The sequence below is a fragment of the Pyrgilauda ruficollis genome, unplaced genomic scaffold (genome assembly GCF_017590135.1).
Source record: "Pyrgilauda ruficollis isolate IOZ18807 unplaced genomic scaffold, ASM1759013v1 scaffold15, whole genome shotgun sequence".
NCBI classification, from domain to species: Eukaryota; Metazoa; Chordata; class Aves; order Passeriformes; family Passeridae; genus Pyrgilauda; species Pyrgilauda ruficollis.
In genome coordinates, this window is record NW_024513654.1 from 16,616,639 (window position 1) to 16,638,304 (window position 21,666).

The 21,666-nt window shown below is 41.4% G+C and overlaps 1 protein-coding gene across 2 annotated transcripts in view; it reads left to right on the forward strand.

Annotated features, from left to right (window-relative positions):
- Nucleotides 1–8,024: 8,024 nt before the first annotated feature.
- The window catches only part of SLC16A12 (solute carrier family 16 member 12), a 29,309-nt gene continuing 15,667 nt past the window's right edge, over nucleotides 8,025–21,666 (forward strand). For both annotated transcript variants that reach the window (XM_041461381.1, XM_041461382.1), the window contains exon 1: nucleotides 8,025–8,155. The gene's annotated coding sequence lies outside the window, so the exon portion shown is untranslated. The remainder of the gene's footprint in view (nucleotides 8,156–21,666) is intronic.

Below are 21,666 nucleotides of genomic sequence, written 5' to 3' on the forward strand. Positions count from 1 at the left end.
CACCTGGTGGAAGGGGTTCCCCAAGGTGCCCCACTTCATCAGTCTAAAGAGTCTGAAAACATTCTTGCTCAACTACACAGATAAACCTCTACTATAACTGGTACAAAATGGAAGTTTGTGCAAGCAAAGTTCAACTCCAGCACTATCCAAGAGTATTACTGAGAACCTAGAAATATCCAGATTCTTGGATCTTTTTTGTTTTGGAAATGGTGAAGTTGAAGAAGCAGATTTCCCTGAGGGAGATCAGTGAGTCTGCAGATTTAGTATGTGTTGAAAATACTTGTTTTGGTAAATTAAAGAGACCAAGCTTTGTTAATCTAACTTCTCTTTCTGAAACATGGTAAGGTAATTATTCAGGTAAGTTGCAGCAGAATGGGTCAGACTCATCACTCTCAATTGTCATGGCCTATGCTTCTTTTGCATTGGAATATTTGTTCTTGAATCACATGCTACTCTCTTCGTTCTCTCCCCACCACCACCAAGACAGCCCAATTTTAAATGATTTTGACAAAAAGTCTAATTACATCCCCTAGGAAGAAGGGTCTGTGTCCTAAAGTAAGACTTTTGGACTAAAGTACTGGGGGAAAAATCCCAGTTGCTGGATGAAGAGTGACAAACAGCTAAGAGTATTTACTTTATCAGATTTGATAGAGAAGGCTAGCATGGGCTGCATGGGGGCAATACAAGAATCTGACTTCTAGGACAAGTAGGGTGCTTGCAGTTCATTCCAACCTCAGCAAAGCTGTCCTGGTGTTTCACTGTTATCAGCACTTCTGTTCCCATTAGACTGTCACAAGATACTTGCAAGTGATTTTTGGCAGGACACAGCAGAACTTTAGAGATGGGAGAACCATATGGGGTTGAACTGATGACAAAATAAACATCCATGATTGTTTCCAGTCGGATGAGGAGTTCTACTGGGTTCTGTTTTTAAAGAAAAAGGTGTCTTTGAACTTGGAATTAAATGAAACACAGGCTATGAAAAAGACCACAGTCTCTTTTGTGTCTTGGTACCTGGAATGAAGATGGGTAAACAACATGAAATGGCATCATGTTTTACTTAAAACAATGTGTCATTCCCTGTTCTTAAGTGGTTTTGCTTATTTTGTTGTGATGATCAGGTCATTTCCACCTTCAGAAACGTCTTTCCAAGTTGACAGCTTTGTCATTTTCCAGGTTTTTGGGTGGGTGACCCATTAATTTATTTTCAAACTTAAAAGTTTGCGTGAATCTGGGCATTTAATACAAAGCAGAAGTTGCCCTTTAGCAAATGCTGAGGTACCCAAGCAGCCTTGGCAGTGCAAGTACAGAGTAGTTTGCCCTGTTACCAAGATTTCCATTTATGCCCACCTGTGAAGATGTGGTCTCAGCTAACCATGTTACCACTTTCTCATATAATATGTTAGGATTTTTTTTCCAAAATGGCATGCTTTTTAGGGTTTAAAATCTTTTGTGAGATGAACTTTTCCTTGCAAGGGAATACACATTTTCTGTTGCATTCTTGAAAGCATCAGGGAGCAATGCTTAGAGCAAGAAGGTCTCATCATGGGCAGACACTGGTTTGATAATGCATTTTGTCACAACAAACGTATCAGTGCTTCAAGCAACAAGGTGGTGTGGCCACTGGTGTGCTGTGACGTGGTCAAGGGATTTGTTTTGAACTAATATTTTAACAAATTGCACAAAAATAAAACAGCTGGTCTCAGCTTGTAGGAGTTTCTAATGCACATGCTAGGTTAGGTGGAAGTGGAAATACCTGTGTTTCAGTAAGGATGAAGAAATGAGTATCTCAAGCCCATAGGAAAGGTGCTGACCAAAATGCTTTCCTGCAAACTTTCAGAACAGCTGCATCAGTTAGGAGACTGCAATGGAAATATTCTCATGTAAGGCAGCAAACCATGACCAAGCTGTAGATGTAACACTGATTTGGGATAGTGGTGTTATCTACATCTGCCCCCTCTGTCCTCCCACTGGCTGGACAGGCTGACTGTCAGCAGGAGGCAATGGGGGCAGCGCAGCCAAGGTGGTCTGTAGACATCTGTTTTGTGAAATGCAGTAGTGTAACGTGGGCAAGGCAGTAGAAACTAGGAGAGGCTTCTCTGAAAAGACTGGATGGGCTTCACCTGGAGATAAAACCTTACTATTGCTATTGATTTGAACACTCTTATTTTGAAAATTGCTCTTACTGTTTTTATATTTTAAAAATTACCTGTGAAATAATGCATATTAATTGAAAAACCCCTCAACAAATTAATTTAGCATTTTCACAGGTGGCTGCCTAAATGAATCACAAAATGCTGAGTGTACTTAAAAAAAAAATGAGTTCCTTTTAGTAGAATTGTTTTTTGAGCAACCTCACCCCTACTGCTATTTGAATAAGTAAACAAAAACATGCTGTTCCTGTGTCCTAAGCATGGAGCATGCTGTTACCCAGCTAGCTTTCAGCATATTGCACTTGGCTACAAAAGGCTGTGCACAGAAAAATCCAGAAGTATTTACAAGATAAGCCAAAACCACTCTCAAATTCCCAGTGTTTGTCACTTATGTTTTAGCTTAGAAAATAAATTTTCTGTTCTCTTCTGTTATAGGAGGTTTGTAGACCTCTCTCCAGCAGGTTTGCCTGTGCAGTATATGGTCCCCAAGCATCATTGGTTTACCTCTTAGAAGGGAGAAAAGCAGTGCAAGGAAAGCTAAAGCTGCTTCCTGATGGTTGCTGCAGGCTGACCTGTAACACACTTCACACCTGCTCGTTTATACCTAGGGCAGAAAACATTCAGGAACTAAATTTCTCTCCACTCCTTGCTCTTATCACATAAGAAATTGTATTAAAAAATAAGCAGAAAAGGCACAAAACCCTGCAGACTAATTCACCTTTTATTTATTGGACAAATCATAGAGGTCAGTTTAGTTTTAGTCAGGAAGACTTCTTTTTTTCAATTTTGAATCTTTTCCTCCTTAGTTTGGAGCTTGATTTTTTTAAGGTGCCATGCAACATATCTCTCTGTTCCAGCTCTCCTACCTGAAAGGCAATTATAAAAGTGCCTTTGTGAGGTTGTTGTAAACATCTGGTTCCCAGCATTATGGGAATTTGCTTAAAGTTTCATTTTATGTAGGTTACTATAAAGTTCTAAGACACCAACTCTGGCACTATAAGGCCCTTGATCAGGCTGGGAGCAGAAGAACTGTTCCTGATGCTGCTCTGGAGTCCATTGCCTATGGGCGTGAGACACTGTAGAAGTTTGTCCTGTGTGTGGAGATTGTTATGCAATTAAAATATCTTTATTCACAAAAGTGTAAGAACTGGCTCTTCCTTTTCTAGCCTACTGCCTTACAGACCCACTGGAGGAGAGAAGGTAATTTAGAGTCAGTTCCCTTTCAGTCCCTGACCATTCCACTTCCCCTGCTGTGCTAGAAAGCAGTGGTGTATGACTGGAAACTCAGAAAAGGGAAATTTGGGACACACACATGCACACAAAGGCAGAACAGCAGAGAACTTTTGTAAAACACAAACAAGAAAACACTGTACTAAAATATGATTCAGGCTTGTATCAGAAATGTGTCGATGAAGTTTGTGTCAGCAGTTCCAAAGTCAGCAGCCCTGGCTGGAGAGCAGGGAGGTGGTGTGGAATGCTGCTGCCCTGTGGGAGGGGGAGCAGAGCCCTGGGGCTGGGATGGATTTCAGTGGCTGATACTGAAATGCAAGGCCATGGATAATCAATGGTGCAATATTTACCAAAATATCTACTCAGAGCAGATAGTTTCTTTTAGTTTTAGTTCTTTTAGTTTCTTTAGTCTGTACATGCATAACTCACAAAGAAAAAAGCAAATGAATGGAGGAAAAAATTGTTGTACCAAGTACAGGTGGAAAAAAATTATCTCTAGGATTCTGTGTTGCATAAGTGCCCCTGGAACTAATCTGGTACATCTCCAAATAAAACAGAAATCTTTGATGCTTGTAACTTTCTGTGTGGAATGACAATAGTTTGTGTTTGTTAACTCTGTAAATATTTGCTGTAGATACTATCAATGGGAATATTTTATTTAAAGTAATGCATTAAAGCTTAAGACACTTCTCCCCCAGCCTGTGAACACAACAAATACAACAAATAGGTAGTAAAGACTAAATTGAAAATAGTCCTAGGTGTTAAGCTGTGTATTTTACAGGTGAACTGAGCAAAAACGTGTCCAGAGGCACAGTATACCCCAGGCTGGGTGTATGAGAAACTCTCTCTGAAAGCCCCAGCAGCAGCAAACACCAGCCAGAGTTTTGTCAGAGGTGCAGAAAATTCTTGCCAAAGGACTCGTTTGCTGTGTTGTGGAGGTGTGAAGAATTGGTGGTGGTGTATCCTCTTCTTTTACTTGGTTTTGTGTGCTGATTTGGTGAACAGGGTCAAGACCACCTGCACTGCCTTCTGGCCTTGCTCCCCAATTCACCCTTCTTTAGCTTGTGCATTTCCCTGAGAGCTGCTACAGGCAAGGGTGTTGATGATGAGCAGGACAAGCTGCCAACACCATTTCTTCTGAGAGCACAGCAAGCCATACTTGTCACCCAGAAGAACAAAAACATAATGCTCTGAAAAGCTGTAGAACGAAGGAAATGGTTAGGTCTCCTCAGACTGGAGACATTACAGCCTATATTTGGTGTCAGATTCCTGCATGGGTTGAAGTAGCCCAAGCTTCTGGTAAATATGGAAGAAAAACTGGAATAGCTGTGCAAAGGCTTGCTTCCAAGTAAGACTAATTCAAATTTATTACTCCCATGCTGTGAAAAATTCCAATGTCTAATTAAGTTTTTCTTCTGATGGGAAATTTCAAAATGTCTACATTTCATTTCACTTTCTCCACCAAAATAAAGCCTGCTAGCAAGGAAACCTAGCAGGCTGCCAAAAGCAAGTCATTTGACATAGAAGGGTTTTTTAAAAGCTTCTGCATTTCTACAGCCAAATTTTGTTAAATTATGTTTCCATAGGACATTTTTAGTGATGAATCTGTGTTTTCCAGTGAAAAATTATTGCACTTGCTAGCTGGAATGCAGATCTTTGTAAAATACGTGCATATAAATGTGTCCAGAAATCTTACAGTGTGTGCTTGGAGCGAGGACTTCGTGACATGTGGATAAAGAGTAGCAAGGCAGAAGATTTGAAATGTGGAAGTTTGTAACCAGTAAAAGGAGATGAATCATCCTCTTGTTCAACCAATATTCAGTATTGATCTGCCTATGCTTATTTCATATCGAGAAAGAGAGGATGCTTCTGCCAAAATTTCCCAATATTCTGAAGATGATGCACTCTGTAGGTAGCAAGACTACCCTCATCTAAGTTAGTGTCATTAGAAACTGCCTGGTTCCAAATGCAACTTTTGGTCTGATGCCGAGGGATGGTCTTGTGTTCCAGGAATTGCCAGTGTCCATGAAAAGTGAGGAGAACATTACATAGCCTCTTTTTTCTAGCCCAGGCTACATATGTGACTTACACAGCCACATAATTTTAGGAATGCATCAGAGTCTTTTGATCCCTTGCTAAAATCTTGTGTGTCAGTAAGAAACAGAGCTTGGCTTCACCTCCAGAAAGGAGCCTCAGCTCTCAAATGGTGGGTACTTTACCTTCTTGCCTTGGAGTTGGCAAAATTTGGACTATAGACACAGAGAGGGGGCTGAAGGAACCATAGGGACTTGTAGTTTCCCCAGTCTTTGGATTAATTTTTTAGAGATGCCAGGGAAGCTGGGTTCCTTTGTCTATAGAATGCCAAAGGTTGTAGATCCAAATGTGAGTGAATAGTGAACAGATCTGGAAATGTTCCTCTGAGCACACTGTTGCAGCATGTCCCTGGCTGCAAGTGCAGGGCTGATTGGCTCCCAGGGAGATGAGAGAGGAGGGCAGTGGAAGGAGGCAGTGAGGTTTTCAGTTTCCAACAGGTATTTGTATATAAAGGTGCAAATTAAGAACATTCATTGTGTAGGAAGGACATTCATCCACTGTTCCATGACACCTAACCATTCTCCAAACCTCAAAAACTTTTATTATACCTGTTGAATTCTATAGTATTATACTTTATTTTTGTGGTTTGCAAAGTGTGAAAGAGTGTAAGTAATTACTCTTGTTTGCACAGGAACCAAACCAAAACAAGCCCTTGCCCAGTTGTGTTTTCTTTGCCTGGTCAGGCAGTCCAGGTGAGGGCATGTGCTCCTTTCCTATCTCGATTGCAGTTCTAGAGAAAGCTACATTCATAGTCTTGTAATTTTGGAAGGATTAGGGCCATTTTTTGTGACTTCTTTTGTGTTGCCTGCTAATTTATGTGGTGTCAGCAGTTGAAACTTGCATGAGAAAAATTAGTGACAAAAGGAAGCCTGTTGTGAATGTGTAAACATGCGTGTAACCCAAACCCTGGTATTTCTATTAGTGTCAGAGTCTTGATCCAAGAACCAAATGAAGTCATGCATTTTGATTTGGTGATATCTAGCTTCTGACACTTCAGTGCTTAAATGAATTTATATAAAAATTAATTAGCACAGAAGTGTTTTAAAGTTGTTGTTGTAGCGCCGAGGGCAGGTCAGCAGAGTGTGAGTGGTTTTTCTGCCTGTGTGAGTTTCCCTGGCATGTACAATGCACAGTGTGTTGTAGTGCTCTGACAATATCCTTTCCACACCACAGAGAAGCATTATCTGTTGTTGAGCCAGATGTCAAAATGTCAGTAGCCAATACAGATAACCACTGTTGTTCCCACTGCTGATGGGGAGTTGTCATAGAGGTGCTGCCAACCAGACTTGCAGAGGAAGTTTGCTGAGATCCCCAAGCTCTCGACCAGCAGCTTATGCCCAGACCTTCCTGTTCAGAATTTTGTCTTGCAGTGTTAAGCAGTTCAAATAAACTCTGCTGCAATTATGATACCAGGGTATTTTGGCAAAGGAAGTCTTCCAACATGAAGCACAGTTTAATACAGGTAAGATTAAAAATCTTTCCAAAATATTGAAGACCCATAAAGAGCCATCTTTTTTTTTTTTTTTTTTTGGTGAGGGTGGCAAGGGAGGAAAATCAAAAAATCAACAAGAAAGTAAGAGAGCTGCACTTTTTTGTTTAAGGACAAGTTTTTATCATGCACATGCATGGTGGGGAAAACCTAGCCCCTTTTCTCTTGGACTGCTGTGGGCCACATGCCACAGGAGGGGCTGTGCTGGTGAAGATGTGCATAGGTGGTGTGCAGCTTCGTGCCACAGTGTGCAGAAGGAGGGGAAAGATCGGTCTCTCCTGGCTCTCTTGTGCTGCTGTATGGCACAGAGTGGCTCTAGAGTCACTTAGAAATGGAAGTCTTTTCCAATTAATAATCTGCCCTGAAGCTGCCATGCTTACCCAAATCATGTATGCTTGAACTTATCCTGAAGACCAGCAGAGCAAACAGCTCCCTGCCACCCTCCCAGGGCTCTGCTTGCGCACTCCTGGCAGCTTTGCCCTTGCTCTTCATAGCAGCACTGAAAGGCAAGGTCCAGGGGAAAGACAAGGACCAAGCAGCTCTTGTCTGGCAACAAGAAGGGTAAGAAAAGATCCCATTTTATCTTTGTTCTCATGGAAAGTGTCACAGGATGTTTAATGTCCTTTCTGAGCAAAGACCTGTTGCTTTCCAGATCTTGCCCAAAAACACATGCAGTTTTCAGCAGGCCACTTAGTTTATCTTTCTTGGATAAACAGAAGGCTGCTGGAATTTGAAGCTTGTTCCAAGAGTCTAGGGTCCAAATCTGTGTGAGTCCTTCCCCTGCTCTGGGGTTTTGAAAATTTAAAAACTACCAAACAGCAGCATGATTCCTAATGGGCAGGAAGGGCTGGTGTGTGTGACAGAGGACCATCCTTATGCACAAGTTCTGGTGTTATTTCCACTCTTGAATGTTTCCTGACTTTGGAACGGCTTAGAATAACTTACAAAAAGCCTGAGAGCACTGATCCACAAATCGCAGTACTGACTTCGCCTCGATGGGAAGAAAAAAAAAAAAATCCCTCTTAATGCGATGAAAGCTCCCGCGGCACTGCTGAGACGCACTGTTCCGTGTTGGTGAAGGTAGCACGAAGGAGGGACTCCGGCTGCCTGCGATGACAGCTTGACGGAGCCGGGCGAGGGGCAGCGCTCGGCCGAGCCCCGCTGCGGGGAGGGGCACCCAGTGGGCCAGGTGGGCGACCGGGCAAACTCGGGCGGGGAGAGGGCTGAGCCGAACCGAGCCCTTCCCTGCCGGCTGCGCGGGGGCCGCGCTCACGGCCGCGCTGGGGGCGGCGCAGCGGCCCCGCGCCCGCGGAGCCACCGCCCCGGGGCAGCGCGCACGGGGCTCCTCCCGGGCCGCAGCCTGCCGTGCGTGTGGGGCTGCGGGGCCCGGCAGCGGCCCCGGGGGGACACAGCGGGGACACAGCGGGGACACAGGGGTGGCCCGCGGGCAGCGCGGCCGGGGCGCGGAGCGGGGCGGGCTGCGCGGCTCCCGGCGGTGCGGCTGCAGCCGAGTCGCTTTCGTGCCCTGCCAGTGTCGTGGAGCCTTACAACTGCGGAGAGATTGAAAAATCAATAAAAATGAATGTAAATGCCAGTATTTAATGACGGAGCTGTTGATACGTGTGTGTATATATATATATATATATATATATATATATATATATATATGGTGTTGGTTAGGTAAGATTCTGGTCAGGTAAACAGCGTTTAAGGCTAAACAGCGTTTCAAGTTGCTAGATGGCATGAGGAAGCTCAGGTATCTATTTCTGTGGAATAAGCAGAAGGAATGTACCTGTTCGAGGCAGGTGCGAGAGGCAGGGCTGCGCCTTGCCGCCGGCCCCGAGCGTGCGGACGCGCGGCTGTCACCGGGATGGGTGCCGCGCACGGCTCTGCGTGTGTGTTTGTGTTTGTGTCTGTGTGTGTGTTTGTGTGTAAGTGTTTGTGTGTGTGTGTGTGTTTGTGCTTGTGTGTCTGTGTGTGTGTGTGAGCGGCTCCCCAAAGGGCTCCAAAACCCGAGGCACAGGCTGCTCCACGGCGGGCTGCCGGGCTGCCCTCTGGCCTTCCGCAGAGCCTGTTAGCTGTGGGAGCAGCTAAATCACAGCTATCCCTATCCTGAACAGCCTGGTTGTTTCTTCTGGGACATTAACACAGTGTATTTCCAAGAGAATTCTTAGTCTCTTGTGGGACAATCAGGTGTACAGTAATAGACTCTGGCTAAGTGGTACGTGTCTTGTAGGAAATGGTGTGTTCATACAGGATGACTAAATTCAGGGAGTCTATTCAATGAAAAAAAGAAGCTAAAAGATAACAGTGAGTATTATCCTTATTTTGAACTTTCCCATAGTTTGCCACTCATGTATTGACCTGTTCTGTTTAATATCTCCACAGGTAAGTTATTAATTAAGTATTTGGGATGAATTTGGGTTTTTGTGATAGCATTCTGACTGAAATGATTTCATTAAGTTAACAAGCTGTTTGGGACAGCTGAATTTGTTTGTTGTTTTAAGTCCACTCCTACAATGGCAATGAGGAAACGTTTCTGTTAGTGCTGGGAAATTGGACGATAATATGAAACTCAATGAAGTGAAACAGGATTGCATTTTCCTCAGAGTGATTCTATTATGCCTGATTTAGGGCCATGTTATTGCTCACCTCAAATCATTAGCTGTTACAGTCTTTTTGTAGTTTTGTTTTTAGTGCTACGTAGCTCATAATTTGTTCTTGTTTTTTATTTTTTTCAGTTGCTTTGTATTTAATGTTTACTTTTCCACTTTTTGCAGCAGTGTAACAGAAGCTGTATATTAATGGAAGGTTTCTCTGGGCTTCCCTAAGGGGTTTCCACATTAATGCCTTTAAAATTCAATCATTAACTTTCGCCTTCACCTGAAGGTGGAAAGTGATGATGAAAAACAATATAGCGCAGTGTGTAATTTGATTTTACAAAGCTTTATCAGAATTGATTCAGCTGATATGTAAACAGGGGAAAACTCAGGAACTTTCTTTTTGCCCCAGCTTGCACATTCACTCCAGCTTCAAGCAGCGCACCGTTCACCTGCCAGCTGCCTCGCTGCAGCACAGGCTCGGCACTGATCGGATTTGCTGAGCTGGTTCTTGTCCGCAGCTGTGAGGAAGGGGACGAGGACACCCCCAGGGATCCCTTCCGGATCCATATTCCCAGGCCAAGGTCCAACAGACTGGGCACAGGGGGGGAAGATTTTTCAGATGCTTTGGTGCAAACACAATTGCTTCCTGAGGGAGAGATTTGGCATGTGTTTCCTGAGAGAACCGTGCTTGCGTAAGCCGCCCCCTGCCACCCTCTGAGCTGGACTAGCACAACCATTTCTGGGGCTCTTGGGGAGCGGCACTGGGGGCCTGCACTGGGTTCAAAAGCACCTTTTCTTCTTTTTCATTCATAACTTTTTACCCTGATCTGTCTGACTGTGTGGCTGCTGTGTCAAGGGCTGAGAAGGTGGCCTGAAAGGAAGGAACACATGGCAGGGAGCAGGAGGTAAGGGCTGTTTCTGCTGGTATCATCTGCTGCTGAAAGAAGTAATTGCTTATCAAACTGTGGTCAGAGGGGGATGATGACATGTGGTTATGGCAGTTGCCTGAAAAATGTAGCTGAATGCTCAGATATCTTAATGCAGTTGTGTGCACGTGCAGTTAGTTAACTGTATACATGAAGATATGATTCTCTGTGTCTGTTGTAACTCTGAGTTTTCACCCAATGATTTCACTTTCATGATGTATAGCCATGTGTGCAACTTAAGGATACATTGCCTATACTATTCTCTCTTGGAATATATTCTCTCTTTTCTGGAAAATAGACCTAGGTATCATAAGAGTATGAGTTTTATTAATCAGATTATATTTAGCTGGAATAGGTGAATGCCCAAAATTCTAAAAGGGAAGATTAAACCACCCCTAAGAAGGTGCCTCTAATCCTAAAGAGCATAATTGTTACATGCATGCACTGTACTCTGTTTTATATTTACCTAAATTGTTAAATATACTTTTGAATGTAGTGTAGACTTGCTGTTAAATTATAAATGTCAGAAGCAATTCGACAAATACCACTGTTTTAAATTGATATGGTGAGACTAAGAAGTCAGTTTAATGTAATATTTCCATAATCTGCTACCATTTATTTTAATCTGGAAAGCACTGATGCTTCTGTGTGTTGTTTTAGGACTTGTTTTCGTTCCTACTTTACACACTTTGTTTCTCTGTCATGATCCTATTGTAACCAGTAAGAAAACACAGTACATTGTCCATTTAGCAGGAGTGCATATTTAGAGGATGATGGTATGAACACGTTCCTGTTCATATAATTTGAAGGAGAAATGACATGCTATTAATGTCTTTATTCAACAGAGAAAAATAACCTTTTCCTTCCAACCTGAAACCAGAAACTTCATGGCATTGAAGAAAAATGTCCTGTGGTGGGTCACTACAGCTGCAGTTTGGATTATCTTTGTAGTCTCATGTGGATTTAAAAAGCAGAATAAAATAAATTAAAATCTTAATTTTATCAATTTTTTCCTAAGTGGGTATTCTTTACAGCAGCCTTACGAGAGCAAAATACCTATTTTATGAGCTATATTGTTGCCTGTGGTAATTGGCACACATTGATGTGACTGTGAGCAGTAGAATGACAAGCTAAGCTTGCCTGCAGGAGGTGGGCTCCCAGCCTGTGGGATGGGGACATTTGGAAAGGTGCAATTTTTAAAAACCAAAACTGAAGCTGTCCAAGGGAATCACTCTGTTTTTCTTCACTGGAAATGAAGGTGCTTCCTATGGAGCTTATTGAACTGATAGTTTTGTTCTCCTCTCTGGAAGCGTTCTGCACTTGCTGGGAAGTGGGAGAGCTGTTGCCAGTGGGGCAATGAGTCAGCTGCTCTGGGTGAAGACACCTAGGTGGAGACTCTCTTCTCCTGGACTGGATCCTTGTCTCTCTGCAGCTTGTAGGATGCTGGATATAACAGCATGCAGGGAAAGCTGTGATCTTCTAAGATAGGAAATCTTTGGTGTTCAGGTCCCCCTTCCTCCTGTTTTTGGAAGAGGCATTTTTCAGCAGGGTGGTTGTTGCTCAGATGACACTTGTCTGGGACATGTGACACTAGAGGAGCCCACAGAACTCAGGCACAGCCAGGAGGCACTTATCTTTCCTTACACTGTGAGATCAAAATCCATCACTTTGGTCTCTGCAGCAGTTTAAACTGTGCAGGCCCCTGAGGCAGCAGATAATCGCTTCAGCAGCGAGATGAGCTATCCATTGGTAAGATTAGCCAGCAATTTGTGGCAGATTTCTTCCCCAGAGCCTGCAGCAGCTGGGAATTGTAGAACTGGCTTGAGTGCATGCAACAATAAATTTTGTGAGTTGGGATGAATTTAGTCTTCATTAGTGAAACTCTATCGGTTACTTTGCATACAATGCAAATGCTGCTGAGTAGTTATTTCTCAGCTGCAGTTCACTGTTAGACAACTACAAGTTATCTACAAACCAAGATATTTTTGCTGCTTTTGACTTAAAAAAAGGAACAGCATTTTTTATTCTTATGTGGTTAATGTGTCATATTTATTAGTTTTTGCTGGTTTTGTTTCATGAGATAATGAAGTGAGAAAGCAGTAAATTAAGAGTTTTTTGTGTTTGCTTTTAGACAACGTTACCAGTTTGCACTGAAAACTGTTGGTCTTTTTCCTTTTTTTGGTATTTTATTGTAACATGATTTTCTGGGCTTTGGTGTGAATGCTGTCTCAGAGCATTATGCAAATAAGAGAAAAATGAAGCAAGTGTATTTTTTTAATGTGTGTTGTATGTCTAGTCTGTGTAAGGGATGTACATCCCTGCTTAAATGCACCAGGAATCAGGCTTACATTCTGCATCAACTTGCAAGTTGGGTCATGCTATTTTAGTAGATAGGATTAAAAACTAATGTAAAAACAAGACATGGAAAATAATCTGGGCTCCTTTTACTATTAAACATTATTTTCTTTAACTTGTCATTGTCAGTAGCATCTATTCAGTTTCTGGGGAATACTGTCCTTGAATGCTTTTTGAATGGTAAATACATTAGTTGCTACCAGAGGGTTGTCATAATTGTCCAGAAATAATGAACATGGGAAGCCCTAGACCATATGTGAATATTTATTTATAATGTACATATTTGTTCTTTTAACCTACTGGTAGGTAAATTATAGAGAACCCATTTGCCACCCTTTTCTTTCCAGCTCTCCAAGTTTCTTGTGCAATCTGTGAGCGACTGGGATACCATCAAAATTATTGCCACATCTTGCCAAGAGATGTGACCAAACTTTAGGGATTCCTCAACTTTTGTCACAGACTGCCAGTGTATTTGCCTACCTACACCATTTATACTCCATTTCTTCTGGGGTAACTGTGTACCTGATGATTGAAATCTTTTCTCAAACCCATTTGAAGCATTAGGTGAGAGTGCAGATGAAAATATGATAAAAGAAATTACAGTTCTCGGTTGCAATGTCAGAAGCAAAATGCCTGATAGAAAACAAATAAAAGAAGAAAACATTTTCTTTGGATATTTAAAAAATGAAAGCTATTTCCCAGCTATTGCAGAAGGTCCTAGAGGCAGCTTTTGAGTATCAAAAGAGAGATGATGTTTTAGCTAGCAACCACAAAATTCCTGCATCCCCCTTTTTGAACAGGACCTGGAAGTATTTTTGGAGTTGGGAATTCAGCTCCTCATCCTCAGTCCTCAGCAGGACAGTGCTGACATTTTTCTCTCCCTTTGTTCAAGATGGAAACGGTCTCCTGTCTTTCACTTTTTTTATTAAATGCGAAGTTTCCTTCCTTTCTGCTATTTCTGGATTTCTCTAAATGTTGATGTAATGATTCACATTTCCCAGATGTGAAATGCAAATGTAGGAAGTGGGATCTTTCCCCTGCCTCTCTAGGGGTTTCTTGTAGTCTGTGGTGCTGTTGGATTTCGTAGTTAACATCTCTCCTGATTGAAATGGTTTTCCTGCTGGCCGCAGTGTTTTGGAGGCTGTTTCAGTACTCCTAATAAGTCATAGAGCGTTCATTATAAACACATCTTAAACTAGGTTGGCTTTGAGAGCTTCTTGAGGACCTCACAAAAGTCCTCAATTTAGTCTGCAGACACAGTCAAATGCCTCCTCTTGTCTGTTTTAGGCCTTATCAAGTTGTGTTTGACAATATCAAGCTCCTTTGGCAGAGCTATGCCTGGAGCTTGCTCAGGCAACCTGCTGGTGGGGCACAGTTGAGAAGGGGCAGTGCAGGGCTGTGCTGCTACTCTGGGTCACTTTCCCAGCTCCTCTCTGCTCTGTCCTCTTTGGCTGATACTGCAATGGAGATGGGTTCCATGTTCATCTTACTCCTATGCATTCCCAAAAATACCAGAGTATTTGGATTGGTAATTTCTTGACTTTGTGTTTATCCCCCTCCTCCAGAGGCCCCTGTTATCAGCCCTTCAAGGTCATCACCATTATTTCCCATAAAAGTCACTAAGAGAAGAGGAAAAGGAAGGCCTGAAATAAGGAGAGTCAAACCCAAAATATTTCCACATTCAAGTGCCAGCTTCATCTTTCTGTCACTGAAATGCTGAATCCAGTCTCTCAGCTATTGAGCTTGAAATTTCCTGGGCCAGCCACATCACACTCAGCTATACGAGTGTACCTCAGTGTCAGTGTTCAATAAATATCCCCAGCTGGTTTTAAAATTAGTTACTGCCCTGAACTTGGTGGGATAAAGGCTTCCCTTTTCATCATATGGGAGCTGGTCTGAATTTGCCCTTGAAGAATTGGTGTGCTATTGCCATTTGAATATGTTGATGTAGTTACACTTCTCATAGGCAGCTATTTTTCAGTTTTTTAAAGAAACAAACATTTCTGGTAGTTAGCTTTTGTTTGTTTGTTTGTTTTTAAACATTGCAGCCTTCCAGATGCAATCCTGTCAGTTTGGATAACAAACCACTGCCTATCAGTGTTGAACATTATCATGCCCTTGCTGCCACATGTTCCTGGAGAGTTCTCTCCCTGTTGACTGTCTCTCAGCAACCCTGCTTTCATGCAAACATCTCCTTAAATTACACTTTCTTCTATAAAAGCTTGAAAGGTACACTGACCTGCTTCATCTAACAAGCCAACACTACTTGTTTTGACTAAAGACCATTTGTGAAGCTTCTCCACAAAGTGCCCTCAGCCTGTTGACTCCCTTTTGCTCTCTTTCTAAACTTTTGTAATAATTTTTCTTTCTTTATTTAGTCTGAATGGTCTTCGGGGCAGCTATAGTGTGATAACACCAGCAGAAATCCAAAGTGCATTTTTAAAGGGAGTGAAAAAAATTCTCTCCTGTGATTGGAACGGAAATCAGCTGAGAAAGAAAAGGCAGCTGAGAGGAGCAGCACATTCCCTCTCGAAAGGACTGAGTGGCTGCAAAGACCAGGTAGTTTCTCCACTTGACCAATATCAATACTGTGCTCCAATAGCAGCTGGAGTTTTTTGTATGAAATCTGTTTTCATTGTTAAGTATAGAATTAACAATTTTTTGTTTCCTCGTCTAAATCATCTCAGACTATTTCTCTGTGCATCTGGTATTTTGCATTGAAAGTGGCCCAGATATTTAATTTGGGAAATGCAGCTGAAATAAAATACAATTTGATGACAGCAGAAAAATTAATATTGGATGAACAATGTGTTGATTGCAGCATCACAGCTGATCACCAAGGACCCTGAAACTCTCAGCAAAAATATGCAGTTTCTGTCATGATGTATTGAAGGACCTAGCTTCCACCCTAAATACATGAAAATCTAACCAGTCAAAACAGGATGCAATTGGAGAACAATTAAATTGGTCAAATTTAATTTTCATTTTTGCAGGTTGGCACGTGGCCGTGATGCAAATTGGCAAGGCAAAAACGCTTTGTTAGCAGAGACATCCCTGTGAATCCCAGCCAGAGCCAGCTTCCTGCAGAAGCAAACACTGTTATTTCTGTACCCTGTTTAGCACTGTGGGGCACAGCACAGATCCAAATCTTTGAACAGTTCCCCTTCTGGTTAGCTTAGGGATCCAGATGCAGAGTAGGCAGGGCAGTAGAGCAAAGCCATGCAAGTGAGAATGGGAAATTTAGGATGAGCTGCGACTCATTCCCTGCCTGCTCCACCATCCTCTGCTCTTCATGAAGCCTGTGTTTCATCTCTTCTTTGTGGTCAGAGTTCTTTCTATCAGTGCCCATTTAATTTAGCCTGATGGAGTAGCAAGTTGGAAAGAATAAATAGAATTATCCCACACATCTGGTCTATTTTTAATGAAGTTAATGGAGTGGAGAGTAATCTCTAAGGGACTGCAACCCGTATGATGTAATTCTGCATTTGGTTTATGGTGCAAGCTACATAAAATCAGCCCACACATGACTGATGGCAAAATGACACTTGTCAGTTTGCAAGCTTTGTCTGTTTGCCAGAAAGCATGGGTTAAAAAAGTATTTCAGATGAGAGGTCTTGCATGGGCACCTTGGGTGTATCAGCAGAGGTACTTTGCAGAGTACTCCTTTAGCAGGCAGTTTTCAGTTTTACCCAAATGAGAAAGTAAATCTTGGGTGACAGCTGTGAAAACTTGGTACACAAAGCAACTCCAAGAAAATAAAAAAATCCCCCAGTTTTATTGCTGCTAGAGAATATGGCAAGCGTGTAAATGCTGTTGTCAGTGTATCAATGCCTCCTGACAGGAAAGGCACCAATGCACCAAATAAAATCTGTCTGGGTAAAAACCAGAGGATGTGAAGGTGGTGACAGACAGGACAGTGTGTGAAACCAGTGGAGTGTGTTTTAAGGTGGCAGTGGAGGTGGAAAAGGAAATCTTCTGATGCTTGTGGACTCATTAAAACTTTGTTGGGATTCTATTTTTGCTTCAGGTGAATTTAGAACTCTGTAGCAATTTCAAATTTATTAAATGCAACCTGCCCCAATATGAAATACCCACTCAAGAAGAAAAATCATCTAATGACAAAGGATTTGGAGCATGCAACAGAGCTTTTTTTAGGTAGGTTCATAGGCAGTTGTTGCTGCCAACATTTTTCTGATGTTTTTCAGGGTACCAAGATACACCAGTGGTACTTCATTGGAAATGGAAACTTAACTCAGTGAGAGATCTCGGTAAAAAACAAGATAATCATTTAATTGGACTTTAGTTTTTGTTTATCAGTTTTAGTGTGAGATCAAGATTATCTTTTTGTTATTATGGTGGCAATGAATTTATGGGTAAACCAACAACTCCCTGTAACAACTCTTCTTTGGGATGCTCCCAGTTACTCTTTCAGGTAATTCAGAAGATGCAATTTAAATAATACTGTCTTGATAGTTATAGTTTATTCCCTATAGGTGGTGAATTTTCATTTCATCTTCATTGTAGAAGATGTTCTTGAAAAAATCACAAGGACCTATTCATTTTTACAGAAAAAATTAACTTCACAGTGAGAAGATTTTAAGGAATATCATCCTCTGTGTATCAATATATGAACATTGGTTTTAGAAATTATTTTTACTTTCTGATAATTCTTGAGTTATTTTTGCTCCATTTTTATCCGTGTAATAAGCTGTTTAAAGTGAAACTGATCCCACTAAAAGGATTATTGATAACAAGATCTAGGTAAGAGACAATTACAAGGTTGGCTGGAATAACAGGATAAGAGGATAACTGTTGGGTCGTCCTTTGAAATCTTGTTCTTTCATTCCCAAGCTGACATGTGGTGAGACTTTGACCAAATGATACTCATATGACTGTCCAGTCTAAACAGGCAGCAAATGCATTTCTTCACCAGTAATGTGAATAACTAAGCTGAGAGTGAAAAGCCAGGACTACTTTGTTTGGTTTTTTTTTAAACTTTCTTATAAGTTGTATGGAGTACATCCTGGAACATGGTACCAGGTTGAAAGCCTATATGTAGTTCTGCAATCTATTATTGATTTTTTTAGCCAGGTTTTTGTTTTTATAAACTTTCCAATTCAGTGGTTCAAAGCTATGATAAATGGCCAGCAAGCTGGCCTGTAGGATCAGATGAAAAAGCAGAGGCTGCATAGTTTGATTCTAAAGTGTTTCCATTTGAGGGTTTGCTCATAGGAGCCTTTGGGTGTTTTATGGGAGATTTGGCAGGCTGTGCTGGTTCTGGTGTTGTAAATATTCAACTGCTGTAATTAGGACTTTTAAACTTTGGGTTTAATAGGAAGAAGAAACAGAGAATTTTTACCAATGTTTTTATAACCAGTTCTTACATAAATTTCTAGGTTATTTTCCTTAGATAGCATCAGTCTCTTTCTCTCTTTCCCTTTTCAAGTACTTTCAAATTTCACCTTTTATGAGCTTTCTTATCATTGCTTTCTAACATTTAACAAGATGACTCCCTGATGTCTTGCTCCTCCAGATGCTCTCTTTTCCTCTTTCTTTTATAGCTATCTGGCTTTACAGTGTAGATGGTGAAAAGACAAATGTGATACAATCTGGAGAAAGTGGTTTCCTGTTTTTCTACATACTGTCTCATTTACTGTTAGAGTAACTCAGAGTTCTCTTCTGTAAAATTTCTGTAAAACCCTCACTACTTACAGGTTTGTATTCCTGCCAGAGGCACCCTTGGGTCCCTTGGTGCAAAGCCCTTGGTCTGATGCTTTTTATGAGTTAAGATAATCCTGTGCTTCTTTTGGTCAGATATTTTTACAAATATTCTTTCCAATCACATCTCCATCACAGGCTTGTTTGAACACTTACTGTAACATTCTGCTTGCTGACAGTTCTGTGTGTCTGTGGAGCTGAGAGGATACAAGCTAAGGATATGTATGGGAACATCAGAGAAAATGAAAATGGAGACTAACTTTTAAAGACATTAAAATAGAAATCTGGAGAGCAATGGTAAAACATCCTTAAGGTATAACAGGGTGATTTTTTTCTGTGTTTCACTTACCAAAGCAAAACCATTCGGTGAAGAGAAATGTTCTTTAACTTAAAATTGAGAAATTGTATTTCTGAGCTGCAATGCTGACTAGCAGGAGCACACCCTTAAGTATCATGGAAAGTTCCAGCTGATCATTTCTGAAAATGATGTAATCGAGCAGCTGCACCAGTATTCACTCAGCAAAGGGAACCTGGGGCACTCCTCTCAAGGCTTTAAAGTTTTCCTAAAAACTAAGATACAGTATTAAGCAAGGATCTGGTTGAAACATGGATGGCTCAGTGAGGCTGAATGGAAGACTGAGCATGAAGAATGTGCTGATCTGCCCAAGACACTTTGGTTGTTTGTTAACTTCCAGCATGTGATTTCACCAAAACAGTTGCTTGTGAGTAGATATTCTCTGTGTGCATATTTCACTGTGTGCATGCTTTCAAATGCATTTTTCCTGGTCAGAGGTGTATTTTGTACGGCATGCTAAGAGTTCTTCTCTTCACTTCTGTCTGTTTCCTTGTCTTTCATGTTAGTATTCAATGTTTCCTTCCCAACTTAGTAGCTTCCCTTTTGCTACTTTCTGAAGGGTTTGTGCAGGGACACACGTGGGCCAACTTGAGTAGAGATGTGTTCATTGGAATGTATCTATGGATCTATTATAATATATTATGCTTTTTTAATAAGGTAAATGTGATTTGTGCAATGGCTTCTCAGAGATACCTAACGCCGTAAAGCCACATTCATCAGTAGTTGCTTTTGAAAGTCTGTTTCAGGAAATGACAGGCATCCTGTTTTTTTGTCTTGAACAGCTGTCTGTCCAGTATTTAGAGATTTTTCTACCATTCCTGCTGGGGATTATCTTAATGCACAATTACAGTATGCAATGATTATATATTAACATTATTAAAGGAAAAATACTTTGTAGCTCTGACATGATAGTAGGGCTATCTGACTTTTTTACAGAGTTTAAGATTTCAGCTGAAAACCCCCTAAGACAAATAACAGTCACGGTGACAGTTTGCTATCATATGGTGCATATTGTCCATTAGAAGGGCCAGCATGGCATCAAGGATCCTAATAGCTTTGTTTCAGCACATAAGCTTGTGTGCAAAGGAAATAACCTGCCTTGCCTTTCCATGCCTGATTAGCTTTGGCAAATACTGCACATTGAAGATGATGATGAATTGATGCTATCAGCAGCCCTAAACCATGAGATAAATAGAGACAAGCTTCTGGATAACTTGTTCTGTAGGTACAGAATGTGTTTTCTAAAACAGTCATCTATCTCCTTTCCTTTTAAAAAGCACTTGTGTAGGATTCACATCTTGAAATTAACTGTGAAAAGTATTTTTTCTGTGTGAATTGTTAAAAATCGAACAATGCCACTTGGGCTCTCAAGAACATGGGGAAGATATGTCTTTGTTTAAGTGAATCTTACTAAAACCCAGCCAGGCACATCAAGGACATCATAAACCAAATTAGTTTTGCATGGCTTGAACAAGGTTTTTCCATAAACAGAAAGGCTGAAAAGGTGATAACTGTGAAAGAGCTCCAAGTACAGGTACAAGTTCTCTAAGCATATCACTGAGACTTCTAGGTGAGGGCATACAAGTGTCCCCTGGCCTTGCCTCCTGCTTTCCTGGATCTCCTCTGCTGAACAGGAGCTTGGACTGGGTGTCAGCTCTCCCAGGACACTGCAGAAGGGTTGTCAGTGCTTCCTCAGGCTGGGACTCCCCACTGAGGATGTTTGCTGGAACTGGTGTTCCTCAGCACTCATTTCTTTTCAGAGACGAGACACAAAAGCTGGCAGCAGCCACAGCTTTTGGGTGGCCTTTGGCACTTCCAGGTGTGTTCAGGGAGATGTGTCTCCATGTTGTCAGCCCCTCAGTTTTACCCAGGCACAGCTGCACTGTTGGCGCCTGAGCACTCCTGGCCTGCCTGCGAACACCCTAATTTTCTCTGGAGGGATCAGAACAGCATTTGCTTATGATTCACCAGGTCATCTCCAGCTAACCTAAGAGAGGTTAATTTTTGGATCCTTATCACCAAAGTAGAATCTGGGGTGCAGAATCAGTGAAGAAAGGGGGGAGTCTGATTTCCACAGACCTACTATGTAATGGTCTGGAAAAAAAATGTGCTATTCGCACACGTTCCATTGCAGCTTTGCAATAGCATTCTTTCTTAGGGCAAGATTGTCCTGAAGATGGAAATATTTTCATACCAGATGTGGGAAAGCTGTCACTTGAAGACCACTTTTATTAAGAAGCTTTTTCAGAATTTCCAAACCATTATGGTCAGATGTTAACATTTCTTTAAGGATATAAGAGGACACTAATAAGTTCCTGATCCAGAGAAGTGCACAGATGCTTGAACAGATAGGAATGACTCAGAAAAATTATTGTACTATCACATATTTAAGCTTAACAGCTTAAATGAGAAGTGTTTAAATAAATGTTTAATCATCGTTAATGATATCTTATAAAACTCAAAATTAAAAGATAAATGTAATTATAAGTGAATAAAAAAAATTCCAAAAACCATTGTCTACCCACCATCTATTTCTACATTAGGAAAATGTAGGAATATTGAAAAATTGAGAGATATTGGAAAAATAGCAAACATCAGAGATTTCTGACACATATGTATGTTGACATCATAAGATGGAACATATGTGACCACAGCCTTGCTAAGGGTGTGCTCACTGATAGTCTCAGCTCAGATTTCAGTAACAGCCATGTACTCAAGGAAAATTTTCTGGTTCTCTATTCTT